The sequence below is a fragment of the Meles meles genome, chromosome 4 (assembly GCF_922984935.1).
Source record: "Meles meles chromosome 4, mMelMel3.1 paternal haplotype, whole genome shotgun sequence".
Lineage (NCBI taxonomy): Eukaryota > Metazoa > Chordata > Mammalia > Carnivora > Mustelidae > Meles > Meles meles.
Window position 1 is genome coordinate 91,116,310 of NC_060069.1, and position 19,833 is coordinate 91,136,142.

Sequence of the window (19,833 nt, forward strand, 5' to 3'; positions counted from 1 at the left end):
GACATTCTTGTTTTATTCCTGATCTCAGGAAAAAGCTCTTAGATTTTTACCATTGAGCATGGTGTTATCTATGTGATTTCATATATGCTCTTTATTATGTTGATGTATGTTCTCTCTAAACCTACTTTGTTGAGGAGGTTTTTATCATGAATGGATTTGTACTTTGTCAAATGATTTTTCTTCATCTATTGAAATGAGCACATGGTTTTTATCCTTTCTCTTATTGATGGGATGTATCACATTCATTGATTTATGAATATGAAACCACCCTTCAATCCCAGGAATATATCTCATTTGATCATGGTGAAAGTTTATTTTTTTAATGTATTGTTAGAGTAGGTTTGCTAATATTTTGTTGAGCATTTTTGCCTCTATGTTCATCAGACAAATGGGCCTATAATTTTTTTTTATAGTTATTTTTATATGGTTTTGGTATCAGGGTACTGCTGGCCACATAGAATGAATTTGGAAGGTTTCTTCCCTCTTTTTGTTTTGCTTTACTTTTTTACTTTTTACATTTTTCTTTTAATTTCAGTTAGCATACAATGTTATATTAGTTTCAGGTATAGTCCATTACATCACCTGGTGCTCATTAGGACAAATATACTCCTTAATCCCCAACATCTACTTAATCCATCCTCCCATCCACCTCCTCTTCTATTTTTTGAGAATAGTTTAAGAAGAATAAGTGTTAGCTCTCCTTCAAATTTTTGGTAAAAATAAACTGTGAAGCTTTTGTTGGTACTTGCTTGTCTGTTTGTTTTATAACTGATTCAATGTCATTGATGGTTATCATCTATTCAAATTATCTGCTTCCTCCTGATTCAGTTTTGAGAAGTTATATGCTTCTAGAAATTTATCCATATTTTCTAGGTTGTCCAATTTGTTGGCATATAATTTTTCATAATACTTTTTTTAAAAGATTTTATTATTTTATTTTTTTTATTTGAGAGAGAGAGAACACATGAGCAGCGGGAGAGGCAGAGGGAGAGAGAGAAGCAGACTCCTTATTGAGCAGGGACTTCTCCCTCCCCCCAATGTGGGGCTTGATCCCAGGACCCCAGGATGATGACCTGAGCTGAAAGCAGACACTTAACTGATTGAGCCATCCAAGCACCCATCACAATACTCTTAAAATTCATTGGTTTTGTTTCTGTTTTTGTTCTTACTCTTCTAATCCTTTGCATTTCTGTGGTGTCAGTTATTACTCCTCCTTAATTTTTGATTTTATTATTTGAATCTTATCTCTTCTTTTTTGGTAAGTCCGACTTAATGGTTTATCAATTTTGTTGTTATTGTAAAAGAAACAGCTCCTGGTTCATCTCTCTCTCTCTCTTTTTAGTTTCTCTTTTCTTTATTTCTTATCTTTATTATTTCCTTTCTTCTACTGCTTTTGGATTTTGTTCCTTTTTTTTTCTCTTTTGTGTATAAGGTTAGATAGTTTGAGATTTTTCTTTTTGAGGTAGGCTTGTACCACCATAAACTTTCCTCTTAGAACAACTTTTGCTGCATCCCAAAGATTCTGGACCATTGTGTTTTCATTTTTGATTTCTTGGTTAAACTATTTGTTGTTTAACAGATACACAAATTTTACTCCTTTTGTGTTCCTAATTTTCTTATTCCTGCTTATGGTCTTTCCTTTCAATTCAGAAAATCCACTTGAATGTTTCTTGTAAGCCGGGTTTAGGGGTGATGGATTCCTTTAACAGTTGTTTGTCTGGGAAACTCTTTATCTCTCCTATTCTGAATGATAGCCTTGCTGGATGGAGTATTCTTGACTGTAGCTATTTCCCTTTCAGTGCCCTGAATATATGGTGGCAGTGCCTTCTGGCCTGCAAAATTTCTGCTGAAAAATCAGGTGATAGATTAACAGGGTTTCCTTTGTATGTAACTGGGTTTTGTTTTTCTTTTCTTTTCTTTTTTTCTTGTTGCTTTTAAAATTGTCTCTTGATCACTACTTTTCCCATTTAATTACTATGTGTCTTGGTGTGGACCTACTTGGGTTGATTTTGTTGGGGACTTTCTCTGCTTCCTGAATTTGGATTTCTGATTCCTTCCTCAGGATGGGGAAGTTTCCAGTTATTATTTCTTCAAATAAAAATTTCCCCCATTGGGGCACCTGGGTGGCTCAGTGGGTTAAAGCCTCTGCTTTCAGCTCAGGTCATGATCCCAGGGTCCTGGGATCAAGCCCCACGTCAGGCTCTCTGCTCAGCAGGGAGCTTGCTTCCCCTTCTTTCTCTCTGCCTGCCTCTCTGCCTACTTGTTATTTCTACCTGTCAAATAAACAAATAAAATCTTAAAAAAAAAAAAAATTCCCCCATCTTCTCTCTCTTCTCATTCTGGGATCTCTATAATGTGAATGTTACTGTGCTTGATGGTATTGCTGAGCCTACAAAAATCCCCACGGAGATGGGGCTGTTTGTTATCCTGTCACTTTCAGGGTGCAGATTCAGTTTCCTATCGCCCTCAAGCTCTCCCAGCATACAGCCTACTGATTTCTGAAGTTATGGGTGTTAAGCCTCACTGACTGTAAGATTTTGTGAAGTTAAGCTCTTCTGGGTTTCAAGGTGAATGTTACGGATATTCATCTTCTGAGTGCAGGGTCCACATACTGGGGGTGGTTGGTGTGGGGTCTGCTACTTTGCTATTTCCATTCCTGTGGTTTCCTTCCCTCCCGTGAACAGGCCTGTGGGCCAGCTTGGTTTCTGACCATTTGTCTGCCCTTCCTAGCCTGTTCAATATGTCCTCTTCTCTACATTTAGCTGTGGAGAGTAAGTTTTGCCAGTCTTTGTGTTATTTTCTAGGTTATTTGCCCTGCTATTGGTGTTAATCTAGGCATACCCATGGTACGAGTTGCTCTTAGGACCCTTCTACTCTGCCACCTTCCCCAATCTGCTTTTTGCTTATGTATTTATTTTTTTAGATTCCTCTTATGCATAGAATCATATAGTATTTGTTTTTCCCTGACTGACTTATTGCACTTAGCAAATACCCTCTAGTTCCATCCATGTTATCTCAAATAGCATGAGCTCATCCATTTTTGTGGCTGTGTAATACTACATTGTATTTATATATACAGCACATTTTCGTCTATTCATCTATTGATGGACACTCAGATTACTTCCTATCTTGGCTATTGTAAATAATGTTGCTATAAACATACAAGGGCATATAACTTTTCAAATTAGTGTTTCACTTTCTTTGGGTAAATATGTAGTAGTGGAATTACTGGGCCCTATGGTATTTCTATTTTTAATTTTTTGGAGAAAATCCATACTGTTTTTCACAGTGGCTGTAACAATTTACATTCCCACCAACAGTGCACAAGAGTGCACCTCTTTTTCTACATCCTAGTCAGCACTTGTTACTTCTTGTCATTTTTGATATTAGACATTCTAAATGGTATAAAGTGATATCTCATTTTGGTTTCCATTTGCATTTACCTGACAGTTAGTGATGCTGAGGAGTTTCTCATGTATCTGTTGGCCATCTATATGTCTTTTTGGAAAAATGTCTATTCAGGTCCTTTGCCCATTTTTTTTAGATTATTTTTTTAGTGTTGTTGTATAGTTCCCTTATATATTTTGGATATTAACCCCTTATTGGATATATCATTTTTAAATATCTTATCCCATTCAGGTTTTTATTTTTTATTTATTTTTTAATGTTTTCCTTTGCTGTACAAAAGTTTTTATTTTGATGTAGTCTCAATAATTTATTTTTGCTTTTGTTTCCCTTGACTGAGGAGACATATCTACAAAAATGTTTCTATTCCAAAGAACTATTCTCTATGCTCTCTTCTAGAATTTCTGTGATTTCAGGTAAAATTTCACATTAAAACTGAAAATGGATTAAATATTTATTTTTGCATACGGTGTTAAAAGATGATCCAGTCTCATTCTTTTATATGTAGCTATCTAGTCTTTCCAATACCTTTCATCAAAAATACTGCCTTTTCTTGATGTATATGCTGACCTACTTTGTCAAAGATTAACTGACCATGTATTCGTGTATTTGTGTCTTGGCTCCTATCCACTTCCATTGATCTACATGTCTGTTTTTATGCTAGTAACATACTGTTTTGATTTCTACAGATAAGTGATATATTTTGAAACCCAATATTGTGTTATTTCCAGCTTTGTTCTACTTTCTCAGGATTGGTTTTGCTATTCTGGCTCTTTTGTGCTTCCATACAAATTTTGAGATTATTTGTTCTAGTTTTGTGAAAAATGTTGTTGGCCTTTGATAAGGATTGCATCCATCTGTAGTTTGCTTTGGGTAATATGTAAATTTTAACAATACTAATGCATCCCACCCACCAACATGGAATATCTTTTGTTTGTGTCATCTTCAATTTCTTTCACCGATGTTTTATAGTTTTTAGAGTACAGGTCTTTCACATACCTGATTAAGTTATTCCTCAGTATTTTATTCTTTTTGATGCAGTTGTAAATGATGTTGTTTTTTAAATTTTATCTTTCTGCTATTTTGATATTAGTGTAGAGAAATGTTACTAATGTCTGATTATTAATTTTGTATCCTGCCACTTTACTCAGTTTGCTTAGAACTTCTAGTAGTTTTTGGTGTTTTGTATTGTTGTTTTTTAATGATTTTCTATGTATAATATCATGCCATTTGCAAATTTTGACATTTTTACTTCTTCTTTACCAAAACAGATGCTTCATTTCTTTCTCTTTTCTCCTGGTTGTGGCTAGGACTTTCAGTACTACGTTGAATAAAAGAGGCAAGAATGGACATCCTTTTCTTGTTCCTGGCCTTAGAGGGAAAACTCTGTTTTTCACCACTGAGTATGAAGTTAGTTGTGGGTGTTTCATATATGACCTTTATTATGTTGCAGTAAGTTCCATTTAACCCTACATTGTTGAAAGTTTTTATCACAAATAGATTTGAATCTTGTCAAATGCTTTTTTCTGCACCTATGCAGATGATCATATGATTTTTATCCTTCTTTTTGTTTATATGGTGTATGACGTTGATTGATTTGCATATACTGAATCATCCTTGCATCCTTGGAGTAAGTCCTACTTGATTGTGGTAAATGGTCTTTTTAATGTATTGTTGGAACTGGTTTGCTAGTATTTTGTTGGGAATTTTTGCATTTGTTCATCGGGGATGTTGGCTTTTACATTTCTTTTTTTGTTGTGTCTTTGTCTGGTTTTGGTATCAGACTAATCCTGGCCTCATAAAATGTATGTGGTACAACCTGAGGGTTTTGAAGGGTCAGGGGTGGGAGGTTGGGGGAACCAGGTGGTGGGTAATAGGGAGGGCACGTATTGCATGGAGCACTGGGTGTTGTGCAAAAACAATGAATACTGTTATGCGGAAAAAAATAAATTTAAAAAAATGTATGTGGAAGCTTTCCTTTCTCTTCTATTTTTTTTTTTTTTTTTGGAATAGTTTGAAAAGAATAGGTATCAACTCTCCTTTAAATGTCTGTTAGAATTCTCCTGTGAATTCACCTTGTCCTAGACTTTGGATTGGTAATCAACAAACCAGCAAAAAGTTTTCATTCCATGTAATTGATCTGTTCAGTTTTTCAAATTTTTTCCAGCTTCAGTGTTAGAAGATTGCATGTTTTTAGAAATATACCCATCTCCTCTAAATTGTCCAGTTTAATGGCATATAATTTTTCATAGTATTCTCATATAATCCTTTGTTTTTTCTGTGGTATCAGTTGTTACTTCTTTGTCGTTTCTGATTTTATGTATGTATGTCCTCTTTTTCCTTGATTAGTCTAAGGGTTTGTCAATTTTGTTGATCTTTTCAAAGAACAAGTGCTTTGTTTCATTGATTTTTCTCTATTTTTTTTTTAGACTCCATCATTTATTAGGTTCTGATCTCAAATATTTCCTTTCTTCTACCCACCTTGGGCTTTATTTCTTCTTCTTCTTCTAGTTCCTTTATGTACAAGGTTAGATTGTTTATTTGAGCTTTGTTTTGAGGTAGGCCTGTATTGCTATACACTTTCCTTTTTTTTTTTTTTTCCCTTTTTATTAATTTTTTCAGCGTAACAGTATTCATTCTTTTTGCACAACACCCAGTGCTCCATGCAAAACGTGCCCTCCCCATCACCCACCACCTGTTCCCCCAACCTCCCACCCCTGACCCTTCAAAACCCTCAGGTTGTTTTTCAGAGTCCATAGTCTCTTATGGTTCGCCTCCCCTCCCCAATGTCCATAGCCCGCTCCCCCTCTCCCAATCCCACCTCCCCCCAGCAACCCCCAGTTTGTTTTGTGAGATTAAGAGTCATTTATGGTTTGTCTCACAAGATGGGATTGGGAGGGATACACTTTCCTTTTAAAACTGCTTTCGCTGTATCCCACAGATTTTGGACAATTGTAAATTCATTTTAATTTTTCTCCTTGTATTTTTTTTTTTTTTAATTTCTTCCTTGAGTGCTTCATTGAACCATTGGTTGTTTAGTATAGTGTCATTCAGTGTTTTTGTATTTTCCAGATTTTTTTCTTGGGATTTATTTCTAGTTTTATGATACTGTGCTCAGAAAAAATGCATGCTATGATTTCAGTTTTCTTAAATTTAATGAGGCTTGTTTTACAGCCTAATGTGTGATCTATTCTGGAGAATTTTCCATGTACCCTTGAAAAAAAATGAGTATTCTGTTGTTTTTAGATGTAAAGTTCTACATGTATCTGTTATGTCCACCTAGTTTAATGTGTCTTTCAAAAACATTATCTCCTTATTGATTTTCTGTCTGGATGATCTATCCAGCCATGTCAATGCAGTGTTAATATCCTCTACTATCAATTTATATTCCTTACCATCAGTTTATCTATGTTCATTAATATTTGCTTCATGTATCTAAGGGCTGCAGCTTTGGATGTACAATTACTATATCCTATTGTTGGATTGATCCCTTTATTATGTTATGCTCTTCTTTATCTCTTGTTACAGTCTTTGTTTTAGTCTATTTTGTCTGATAAAACTATTGTCACTGTGGCTTTTTTTTTTCCCCACTTCAATTTGCATGGTGAATGTTCTTCCATCCTTTCACTTCTTTAAAGAAAGAAAATATTTGGGGGAGGGGCAGAGGAAGAGAGAGTTATAAGCAGATTCCATGCTGAGGGCAGAGCCCAACATAGAGCTTGATTTCATGACCCTGAGATCACAACCTGAGCCAATACTGAGTCGGACCCTTAATTGACTCTGCCATTTAGGCACCTCCCCTTCCCTTACTTTTTAATCTGTATGTGTTTTTAGGTCTAAGGTGAATCCCATTTAGGCAGCACAGAGATGGGTCTTGTTTCTTATGGACTATTCCATCCTATGTCTTTTGATTGGAGCATTTAGGCCATTTACATAGTTGATAGGTATGTACATATTTCCAATTATTAGGGTTTTTTAAAAAATATTTTATTTATTTATTTGACAGAGATCACAAGTAGGCAGAGAGGCAGTCAGAGAAGAGGGGGCAGGCAGAGAAGAGGCTTTAACCTGCTGAGCCACCCAGGTGCCCAGGATTTTTTGTTTGTTTGTTTGTTTTTGTGTTTTTTCTTTTTTGGGGGAGGTACTTCTTTAGTCTTTTGTTTTTTTCTTGTTCTCCTTGTGATTGATAAGTTTCTATACTGTTATGTTTGGCTTTCTTCCTCTTTACTTTTGTATACCTACATAGGTTTTAGCGTTTGTGGTTACCAGGAGGCTCATAGACAACATCCTAAGAAAATACCACTTTTGATAGAAAGAAGAAAAGTAAATAACAAGAAATAGAAAATGAAATAAGAGAAAAAAGAAAATTTAAAAGATTAAGAAAATAGCTGAGAAGTAAAAACTAAAAACAAAAAACAAACACTCTTTTGCACTTTGCTGTCGAGTTTTCCCTGGGTGGCTCAATGGATTAAGCCACTGCCTTCGGCTCCGGTCATGATCTCAGGGTCCTGGGATCGAGCCCTACATCGGGCTCTCTGCTCCGCAGGGAGCCTGCTTCCTCCTCTCTCTCTGCCTGCCTCTCTGCCTACTTGTGGTCTCTCTCTCTGTCAAATAAATAAATAAAATCTTAAAAAAAAAACTATTTGTTGAAGAGACTATAGTTTCCTGACTAGACATTTTTTTCGTGCTTTGTTGAAGAATAATTGATCATACAGTTGTTAGTTCATGTCTGGGTTCTCCATTCTGTTCCATTGATCTATGTGCTTACATTTGTGTGGTGGCATAATGTTTTGATCACTATAGCTTTGTGCTATGACATGAAGCCTTGAAATGTGATGCCTACAGCTTTGCTTTTCAAGTTTGGCTATTCAGGGCCTTTGTGGCTCCATACAAATTTTATAGTTATTTGTTCTAGCTCTGTGAAAAAGATTGTTGGTATTTTGATAGAGATTGCATTAAATGTGTAGATTGCTTTGGGCAGTATAGATATGTCAACAATATTCTTCCAATCCATGAGCATGGAATGCCTTTCCATTTCTTTGTGTTGTCTTTATTTTCTTTTATCAGTGTTTTATAGTTTTCAGAGTATAGGTCTTTTACCTCTTTGGTTAGGTTTATTCACAGGTATCTTATTGTTTTTGGTACAAATGTATTGGGATTGATTCCTTAATTTGTCTTTCTGCTTCTTTATTATTCATGTATAGAAATGGAGCAAATTTCTGTGTGTTGATTTTTGTATCCTGTGACTTTACTGAATTCATGTATCAGTTCTAGCAGTGTTTTGGTGGAGCCTTTTGGATTTTCTATATAGAGTATGATGTCATCTTCAAATAGTAGAAGTTTCACTTCTTTCTTGCTGATTTGGATGCTTTTAATTTCTTTTTGTTGTCTGATTGATGTGGCAAAGACCTCCAGTATTGTATTAAATAATAGTGGCAGGAGTGGACATCACTGTCTTGTTCCTAATCCTAGAGGAAAAGCTCTGTTTTTCCCCATTAAGGATGATATTAGCTGTTGTTCTTTCACAGATGGCCTTTATGATGTTGAGGTGTGTTCCTTCTAAACCTACCTTGTCGAGGGTTTTTTTTTTTGTTGTTGTTGTTTTTTAATCATGAATGGATGTTGTACTTTGTTGAGTGCTTTTACTGCATCTATTGAAATGATCCTAGACTTCTTACCCTTCCTTTTATTAATATGGCATATTAGTGTGATTGATTTGTGGATATTGAACCACCCTTGTAATCCAGGACTAAATCCCATTTGGTGAATTTTTTTTTTAATAGATTTTATTTGTCAGAGAGAGAGACAGAGAGAGAGAGAGAGAGAGAAGGAGCACACAAACAGGGGAGAGAAGCAGGCTCCCAGCTGAGCAAGGAACCCAATGTGGGACTCAATCCCAGGACCCTGACCCAAAGGCAGATGCCCAATTGGCTGAACCACCCAGGCATCCCTGGGTAAATGGTTTTATTCATGTATTTTTGTATTTAGTTTGTTAGTATTTTATTGAGAACTGTTGCTTCCATGTTCATCAGGGATACTGGCCTGCAGTTCTCTTTTTTAGTGGAGTCTTTATCTGGTTTTAGTGTCAGAGTAATGCTTAATAGAATGAATTTGGGAATTTTCCTTCCTTTTCTATTTTATAGAGTATTAACTTTTATCTACATGTTTTGTAGTATCCCCTTGTGAAGCTGTTTCTCAACTTTTGTTTTTTGTGAGTTTGTTGATTACTGGTCCAATTTTATTGCTGGCTATTGATCTGTTCAAGTTTTCTACTTATTCCTGTTTCAGTTTTGTAGATTATATGTTTCAAGGAATTTATCCATTTCTTCCAACTTGTCTAATTTGTTGCATAGTTTTTCATAATATTCTTTTATAATTATTTGTATTTCTGTGGTGTTGGTTGTTATTTCTCCTCTCTCAAATATGATTTTATTTGGGTACTCCCTCTTTTCTTTTTGATAAGCTTGGCTGGAGATTTATCCATTTTATTAAGTTTTTCAAAGAATAAGCTCCTCATTTCATGGATCTGTCCTTCTGTTCACTTTAGGCTTTGTTGTTCTTTCTCTAGCTCCTTTAAGGGTAAGATTAGATAAAAATAAATTCAAAATGGATTAAAGATGTAAATGTGAGACCTGAAACCATTAAAATCCTAGAGGAGAGCCCAGGCAGTAACCTCTTTGACATTGGCATGGCAACTTCTTTCTAGATATTTCTCCAGAGGCAAGGGAAACAAAAGCAGAAATAAATTATTGGGAATCCATCAAAATAAAAAGCTTCTGCACAGTGAAAGAAACAATCAACAAAACTAAAAGGCAATCTTTAGAATGAGAGAAGATATTTACAAATGACATTTCTGATCAGGGGTTAGTATCTAAAATCCATAACAAACATAAAACTCAACACCCCCAAAATGAATAATCCAATTAAAGAAAGGGGAGAAGGCATGAATAGACATTTTTCTAAAGACATATAGATGACCAACAGACACATGAAAAGTTGCTCAACATCACTGATCATCAGGGAAATACAAATCAAAACTACAATGAAATATCACAGATACTTGTCCAAGAAACAATGGGTATTGGGGTATTGGGAAGATGTAGAGAAATGGGCACCCTCTTTAAGTGTTGGTGGGAATGCAAAGTGGTGCAGCCCCTGCAGAAAACAGTACGGAGGTTCCCCAAAAACTTGAAAATAGAACTACCTTATGATCCAGCAATTGTACTGCTAACTGCTAAGTAATTATCCAAAGAATATAATAATACTAATACAAAGGGATACATGCACCCCAATGTTTATAACAGCATAATCTACAATACCCAAATTATAGAAATAGCCCATGTCTATCAACTGATGAATGGATAAAGAAAATGTGGTATATGACTACAATGGAATATTACTTAGCCATAAAAAAGAAAAAAAATCTTGCTTTTGCAATGACATGGATGGTGCTAGAGAGTATTATGCTAAACAAAGTAAGGCAGTCAGTGAAAGACAAATACCATATGACTTTATTCATATGTGGGATTTAAGAAACAAAACAAGTGAAGGGGAAAAAAGGAGAGACATACCAAGAAACAAACTCTTAACTATAGAGAAATGATGATTACTAGAGGGGAGGTAAATTGGAGGGGCATCAGTTAAATCGGTGATGGGATTAAGGGGTGCCCTTGAGATGAACACTGGGTGATGTATAGAATTATTGGATCACTATATTGTATGCCTAAAACTCATATTATACTGTATGTTACCTAACTGAAATTTAAATAAAAGTTTTTTTAAAAATCAAAATAATTAATTAAAAAATCCAAAAAACATAAAATACCCTGTGGCATATTTTCTGTGCCTTGGCATCACAGTGGATTGTGTGACCTGAGGACCCTGGGCCTGCTGAGGTCGAAAGCTCACTATAAACTGGACTCTATTCTAGTCTGAGCTTTTAAGATGGAGGAGGAGAGAGCATCTCTGCAATTCTAGGGAACTGCATCCCTTTTAAATCCCGGCCTATTTCTTTTCTTTCTTTTTCCCCCCCTGTGTCCTATCATGACCAAGGCTGGAGTGGGCTTGCAGACCCTAGATTTTGCTGAGGTCTCAAGCTCATAGTAACAACCGGACCGACTGTTACCAGGTGCTGACCCTGCTCTGATCTGGCTTTTAAAGTGGAATAGGAATATAAATTATTTTTTCCTGTCTCTCTGACCTGGAGAGTGTTCTCACAGCTCCTTTGCCCCTTGGCAGACTTCTAGTCTTTCTCTGTTCTATGCTTCTTGCTCTTGAAAACCATGTCTTCTTTTCTTCTTCTTTTTTTTAATTATACTATGTTAGTTACCATACAGTGCATCATTAGTTTTTGATGTAGTGTTCCATGATTCACTGTTTGCATGCAACACCCAGGGCTCCATGCCATGTCTTATCTTCTGTGCCCAAGGACAAAGAAATCTGTTCCCTGTCCTTCAGTATTACCTACCCCCCAGCCCCAGTGCTGTTGATTGCACTGGGGTGCAGGTTCCCTTTGTTACCATGTTTCCATCTCTTTTGTTGTTTCCTTGCCATTTTATTGTTGGTTGTTCAGCAGCTATTCTGTCAGTCTTCAGTTCTTTTTCATGAAGAATTTTTCTGTTTATAGGTGTAATTGGGTGTGTTCCATGGAGGAGGTGAGTTCAGGTTCTTACTAAGTTGCCATCTTAGAACAGAACTCCCTGTAGGCTGATTATATTCTAGGGAACTGCAAAAACAAAAGAAGCTCTAAAAACCCAGTGGAAGTTACCTGTTATCAGGGACATATACATGAATAAGGGAAATCTCTGTAAGTGTGTCTCCCTCACTCTTACCAGGAAAGGAGACGACTTTAAATCTCTGGAAACTCTTGTCAATGGACAAGACAACTGACCTCAAATCTGCATAACAACCTTTCCCTTGTCTGCTGTGCTTTTCCTCCTAACCTCCTTTAACTGACCCCCCACCCCCAGCATATTTTGTCCTTGGCTGAAGGTGATGTTTAAGGTATTGGCTTTAGCCATTTTAGGGAATGATTTCATTTTCCTGGATTTCTCTCATGTACACCGGTGATATACATGTTATTAAGCTTTTATTTGTGTTTGTCCTATTTATTTTAATTATTAGATTAACCAAACGACATAGGGAAGGAAGGGAAACTTTTCTGTCCCTACATTGTCAATCATGACATTATTTGTAAATAAAGCCATTTTATGTAATGGTAGTGGGTCTAACCAAAACTTCTTTGAGGCTCAGGAAGCTCCTGAACATAAACGTAATTTCCCATTTGAAAGATACATAAAAACATAGGGGGAGCAGAAGACAGAAAAAGACCAATTTCTTCAAACTTCTTATTGAATATATGATATATATTGACATTTGTTCATAATTTTGTTTTCTAATAATGTTAGAAAACAAAATCAACATTTTAAAGATCTTATTGACTTTACTCAAAGATTCATGAATCGGGCAGCATCTCATCTGGCAAATAGAAAGGAACCGGGAAGAGCTTTACAAAATGAAAGACTTTTATAGGCAGAAGGGAGTGATTTAGCAGACAAGGTCAACTTCCTTTGGGAGACAGCAGAGGGTCCATCAGGCAGAGGACCTCACTAGTCCTGACCAGGTAATTTTAGATGAACTGGTTTAAGATTCTACTCCTGAAAGAGATTCAAACAAAAGTCCTTGTTCGGTGACATGGGTTTAGCACAAATGACTCCATTTTGTGCCTGCTGTCTCCTTTTTAACAATAAACAAATATGTAGTAATATTTTAATCTAAAATGCCCTCCTTTCTTGCCCTGGTTCCTTAAAGAATTGAATTACTTGTGTCACCATAATTGTAATTCTGAAAAGATAAAGATTGTGGGTGTGGTATGTGGGGATGATAGTTGATACTTTAAAAATGTTAATCTGTGGGGTGCCTGGGTGGCTCAGTGGGTTAAAGCCTCTGCCTTCAGCTCAGATCATGATCCCAGGATCCTGGGATCCAGTCCCACATCTGGCTCTTTGCTCAGCAGGGAGCCTGCTTCCTCCTCTCTCTGCCTACTTGTGATCTCTGTCTGTCAAATAAACACATAAAATCTTTTTTAAAAATTAAAAATAAAAATGTTAATCTGAAATATTTTTAGGTACTTGCAAGAGTGAAAAGAAATACAGAATGTTCAGTTCTTACAAAGTTTTCCATAGAATTCCTAAAAAATTGGATCAGTATTTGTATTTTGATCTCTAATGATATTTAAAAAATATTGGCTGCTTCATGTGAAATTATTTTAAATCAGTGTGAAGCATGTTTAGTCAGTATGCCAAGTGCACAGCAATTTCCAGTGTATTAAAACCCTATATATTTTAATCTTCTTGTACACAATTGGAAAATTATAGTAGAAAATAATGCATCTGTAAACAACCAAGCCATATTTTAAGTGAACTGAGGGGGTTGACTATGTAAATCCTATATGCAAACTTTTTATTTAATGAGTACATTTTATATAATTATATACATTAACCTTGGAAATTAGGTATTGTGTAATGGCTGGGGCTTATATACTGATAGTAAAGAAAGCCATAGGTATTTTGATCTGTTTATCAGAAAGAATACATATTTCAACTAAATTCTGAGTAAACTTCTTGAGTCAAAAATCACTCCAGTCTTAAGAAATGCTGTTATTTAGGGATACCTGGATGGCTCAATCTGTTAAGCATCTGCCTTTGGCTCAGGGCACGATTCCAGGGTCCTGGAATTGAGTCCCACTTCGGGCTCCTTGACCATCGGGGAGCCTACTTCTCCTAATGCTGGTGCTTGCTCTCTCTCTCTCTCTCTCTCTCTCACACACACACACACAACTAAATGAATAATATCAAAAAAATACTGTTAAAGGTCTTCATTTTTCCATTTTCTTTCCAATAACCCACAGAGCTTAAAAATCTGTGGTTTTACAGATATTTCAAAAATAAAACTAAATGCATCACTTCCAATGCTTGTTACAATGTTTGTTCTAATGAAAGTTAGATGCCAAGTAGACAATTCCCTGGCAAATAATAAATTTATTTTACTATTTTTTAGAACCAAGGCCCAGCTGTAATAAAATAGAGAACATGGAGAGCATCAAGTATGCTAATTAAACTGTATGTTTTGGTTACATTTAATTTTATTTATATAAATGGATTTTCTAATGCCTAAATAATTTAGAGTATTGTATTTCTTTTCCTATAAGGGGATATCTCCCCCAAATTATATCTGTGTAAAAATATTCTATTTTCATTTTCACCTTAAATTCATAATAAATTTGTAGCTCTTATTAAGTAATTTAAATTTTAATAAGACCCATAGGAATCCAAAATCAAATGCTGTCACAGATTAATATGTCAATCAGATGATTTTTTTTCCATTTTAGTAAACATAGATAAAGTAGCTTTGTGAGGATCTTTTAACTAGGGAATTTCCTCTTCCAGAAAGAGAATAGTATTTTCCCTTTCTTATAACTGAATTTTTTCTAAAATAATCATCTTATTTCTTCTCATAGCCTTGGTAATTTTTAACTGTGTAGTGAATATTTCCAGTATTATGGTTATGTTTTTGAGAGGTCCTAGGCATGGAACTCTTACTAAATTTAAAACCCTCCATCCTGTGCATGGGAGACAATGGCTAGAGGGAGGCATACCAGTATGCATGAGGCATGTTCAGCACTCTACCTGATGAGAGGGTTGATGTAAGTAAAAGTCTCAAAGTGAAGCTGTGATCAAAGAGATACAATGTAATAGAATAGGGCTAAATTTTATTAAACACCAGTGGATTGAGCCTGTCAGTGTTATATTGGCAATAGTGATACTGGCTGATGAAGATTAAGGCAGTCAAGAAAAGCTTATAGGATGAGCTGTGATTAAAGGTGATTAAAGGTCCCCACAGGACCGGAGGAACTTGTAAAGGGGTAGAAAACTGAGGACTTCCTGTGAATAAGATCAGCAATTGCTCAATAAGCACAAATAGTTAAGTAATTTGTCAAGCTGACCCAGTTAGCTGGATACTGTGTTAGGTGCTGACCTGGATACTGAGTTAGGTGCCTCTTGCTTCTGTACTACAGTAACCACAAATGTAGGGACTTAACACAAATTTGTTTTCTTACAGTTTTGGAGATCAGAAGTCTAAAAGCAGGGTGTTGTTAAAGGTGTGTTCATTCTGGAAGCTTCAGGAGAATTGTTTTAGCAACTTGGTTCTGAAAGAAACCAATAAAATTTATATTCTTAAACACTTTAGATTGATTTTCTAATCCCAGTCAATTGCTTGCAGGAGTATTTTTTCTATGCAAGTGCTTTGAAATGAAAGTCAGTAAGTAAAAATGCATAAATATCTATTGTCTATTTTGATTTAAAGTGAAATTTATCGAGCGCTTAGTATACGCCAAACAGTGAGAAACTATTTATGTACATTAACTAGTCTTCACAGAAACTTAAGATATTCTTGAGAAGAATCCTTCAAGGTACAGAGAGGTCATATAAATTGACCAAAGACATGCAGTTAGGGGAAGGGTCAGAACTTTGTATAAGGTGATGACTGTCAATTCGACATATTAATTCCATTTACATTTTAACATAGTTTAACAAGAATTCTAGTAACAATTATCAATAATTTCTTCATTGGAAAAGTCTGTCATTGCCACATGCAAATTTGAAAAATTAAAAACAAATTTAAACTTTCAAAGGATATTATAGGAATCTCTGAGACCTTCAGGAGAATATGAGAATATTCTTTCTTGAGAATATTCTTGAGTCACTCACTAGCTAAAATATTATTCCAAGGAGAAGCCTGGGAACTGGCCTAAGAAATTCATTTCTACCACCTTGTAAGAGGTTTTTTGCCTCCTGTAAAGAAAATTCTTTCTATGGGTTAGAAAGCTTATTTGATCTTCCTAATTAAGTAACTAGTCCTTTAGCTTTAAATTCTGTGGTAATTTCTATTGCCTCTGCTTAAATAGAAATAGGGCATGAAACTATGATTTACCTAAGAAAAAATTCCATGTATTTTTTTTTAAATATTTTATTTATTTGACAGAGAGAAATCACAACTAGGCAGAGAGACAGGCAGAGAGAGAGGAGGAAGCAGGCTCTCCGCAGAGCAGAGAGCCGGATGTGGGGCTCCATCCCAGGACCCCGGGATCATGACCTGAGCCGAAGGCAGAGGCTTTAACCCACTGAGCCACCCAGGAGCCCAAATTTCATGTATTTTAATGCAAAGGACAAAAGCTCAAACTTAATAAAAGTTTAGAATTCAAACTAAAGCAGCAATGAGGCAAAGTTATTAGCTTATTAAATAAGCAAATAGGGGCACCTGGGTGGCTCAAAAATGTAGGTAATACCCTTGCCAAGTTGATTATGTGTCTGACTATGCCTGAGGTCATAATCTTAGGGTTCTGGGATTGGACCCTGCGTCAGGGGAGTCTGCTTCTCCCTTTCCCCTGGCCCCCACTCATGCTCTCTCTCAAATAAAATCTTTAAAAAATCAAATAATTTTGGGAAAATAAGACACAGGAGAGGAAAATTTAGAGCACATTTCTAGTAGCAGTAAACATTGCTATAATGTTTCTGGAAATTACAAGTCTTTTACTGATTGGTAACATAAAGTTTTTAAACTGATATTCTAATTTTGAGAATTTATATTTAGGAAAATATAAAAGAAGGAAATGAAAATATATAAAAATATTCCGGAAGTTCTATAATCCAAATATTAGCACATTGTCTAGCTCATAAGTTCCTGACAAATACTTGCTAACACATATATTATTTTATCTAATTCTACATAAAATTGCTAAAGGTAGGCATTATAATAATCATTTTATGAATGGATAAAATGGAGAATCTCCATAATTTTCACAAGTCAAAGAGTCAATAAGCAGAAAAAACAAGACTTGAATCTGAGATAATCTGTCACCAAAATCCATGTTTCTGATAACTTTTCAACAATTACTCTATTTTCTCCTTTGCAGTGACCAAAATTAAGGAAATATGACATTATAGTTTTATGCATATACGCAAAGACCAAAGAAAGACTAATAAGAATAATGGTATTTAGGTAAACATTATCTCTGATTATTTTCTACAAAATATTTTTTAACATTTTCACATCATCTTTCTCCTGTGCTTATTACAAATGTGCAGTGTTTGCTGTACATTATGCAGACATTAGATGATAGTCCACATGGAGGGTCTTTCAGACTCATATCAGAACACTATTAGCTCAATGCACAGATTATTCCAATAAATGGTGCTCCCTCTCAACGAGAAGGGGCTAGATGACTTTAATACTTTATAAAATATTTCTGATAGCTCTTTTTATGTATCTCTGAAAGAATGAGGTAACAAAACCAAAAACATACAAACATGGATGCAAGACATTTGACTGTCTCAAACTGAGAGTAGAATGGACAGTACTAATTAAGTTGTTTTGCAGTGTTTTTTAACTTTTTCCGAAAGGAAAACAAATAGACCAAAGATAACATTACGCCATCCTGCCATACTCAAATGGAGTTTAACATCAACCCACTGCTTCAAAGATCGTGTCCGCTAGCTGTTTGGATATGTAAAATCAAGCAGAATCCCTGTCCCTACAGTATGGATATTCATGAGTATAAGATATGTTTATTGCATAATACATTGGGAAAATAATAGCATTTTTTTTAAAGATTTTATTTTTTTTTATGGATAAGTATTTTTTTTCCCATTTTATTTATTTTTTTCAGCATAACAGTATTCATTGTTTTTGCACAACACCCAGTGCTCCATGCAAAACATGCCCGCCCTATTACCCACCACCTGTTCCCCCAACCTCCCACCCCTGACCCTTCAAAACCCTCAGGTTGTTTTTCAGAGCCCATAGTCTCTTATGGACATTGGGGAGGGGAGGCGAATAATAGCATTTTTAAGAAGAATCAAGAACTCATTTAGAGCAAAGCTAAGGGAAGACATTTTTTTGTTGTTGTTGTTGTTTTTGAAAGGTTCCAAAACACCAACATTGTCAGAAGAAAACAAATGTGACTTCAGATCAATGTCTCTTAGTAGCCAATAACCATAAATATATCTTTAATTTTCTTGTTGTTGAGATAAGTGAGATTCTTACAGTATTACTGTTAAGGGCAATAGAACATGCACTCAAAGCATTTAACAGAATTTCAGTACTATAAGGGTTCAATGATGATGAGGAGGAGGGAGAGTAAGAATAAAGTCCTCTGTGAACACTCATGACTTAACAATTTTCTTACTTAACAAGCACTATAATCTGTCAACCTTCCCAATAAAATTGTAAATATCCAGAAGGTAGTAATTAAAAAGAAAATAGTATTTACTTAACACTATCACAGATATCATCAAGAAAATGGTCATTCTAAATTACTATATTTCTAACTTTTACTAGAAAAGCTAATTCAGTAGTGTCTAACACAGCTTGGTGTGTCAACTGACACAAACATGCATAAGAGGGATGACATCCAAATAATAGTGATTGATGGAGTTTCTCTCCTTCGGTATAGTGCCATTGGCAAGTGTCTTTTTTTTTTTTTTGAGATTTTCTTCAGCACTGTATAGACAAAATTTTAATTGACTATTTCAATGAAAATAGAGATACAAAATTATAAATTATAAAAGTTATTAAGTGCAGTTAAAATAGAGATCAAGATTCCCTAACATCAATAAGTAAACCAAAATGGTAGCTAAAATATAAACTGTAAAAACAAAGTATACAGTTCTGAAATTAGGCATCCACAATAGAGGATTATTATAGCAAATGGGTAGAAACTGAATTGACAGATATTTATATTAAAAAAAGAAAGAAAAGGATGCTACCTGAAAACTTAAAAAAAAAACCTCAGGAATCAGATGGGCACATAAATACAGATGCAAGTTGTGTTAACAAAAATGTAAGTAATACCCTCCTCAAGTTATATGTGGTCTCTAGGCCACAACTAGACACTATTTCCCTTTTGACTGGCTTTTTATAGTTGAGTAACGAGAGCATATACAAAGGAGATCAACCAGGAACATGAAGCATTCTGAAATCACATTTGACTAATCTCTAATTGTCACCTGATATTATAGACCTACATATGGGCTTATCAGTCAAGGAATATAACTATGTTAACTATTTGAAAAAGAATTTGAAAAAGAATTTGGAAAAAGACTATACATATTCTTTGTGTCTATAGAACAGATGATTTAAAATGGGAGAAGTTACAAAACAGATTTTTTTTCTAGCTTAGAGGGAAAAAATTAACTAAAAAAAAAGGAAATACACAGGAATAAAATAATTTTGGATGGCAGAATTTTTTAATTTTCCCTGAAATGTTCTTTAACTTCATTGTAATAATAAAATACGAGAATGACTGAGTTTAGGTGTATCTATCTTGAAAAATTAATCAGCAAAACAAATGGGATAGTAGTTGATTAG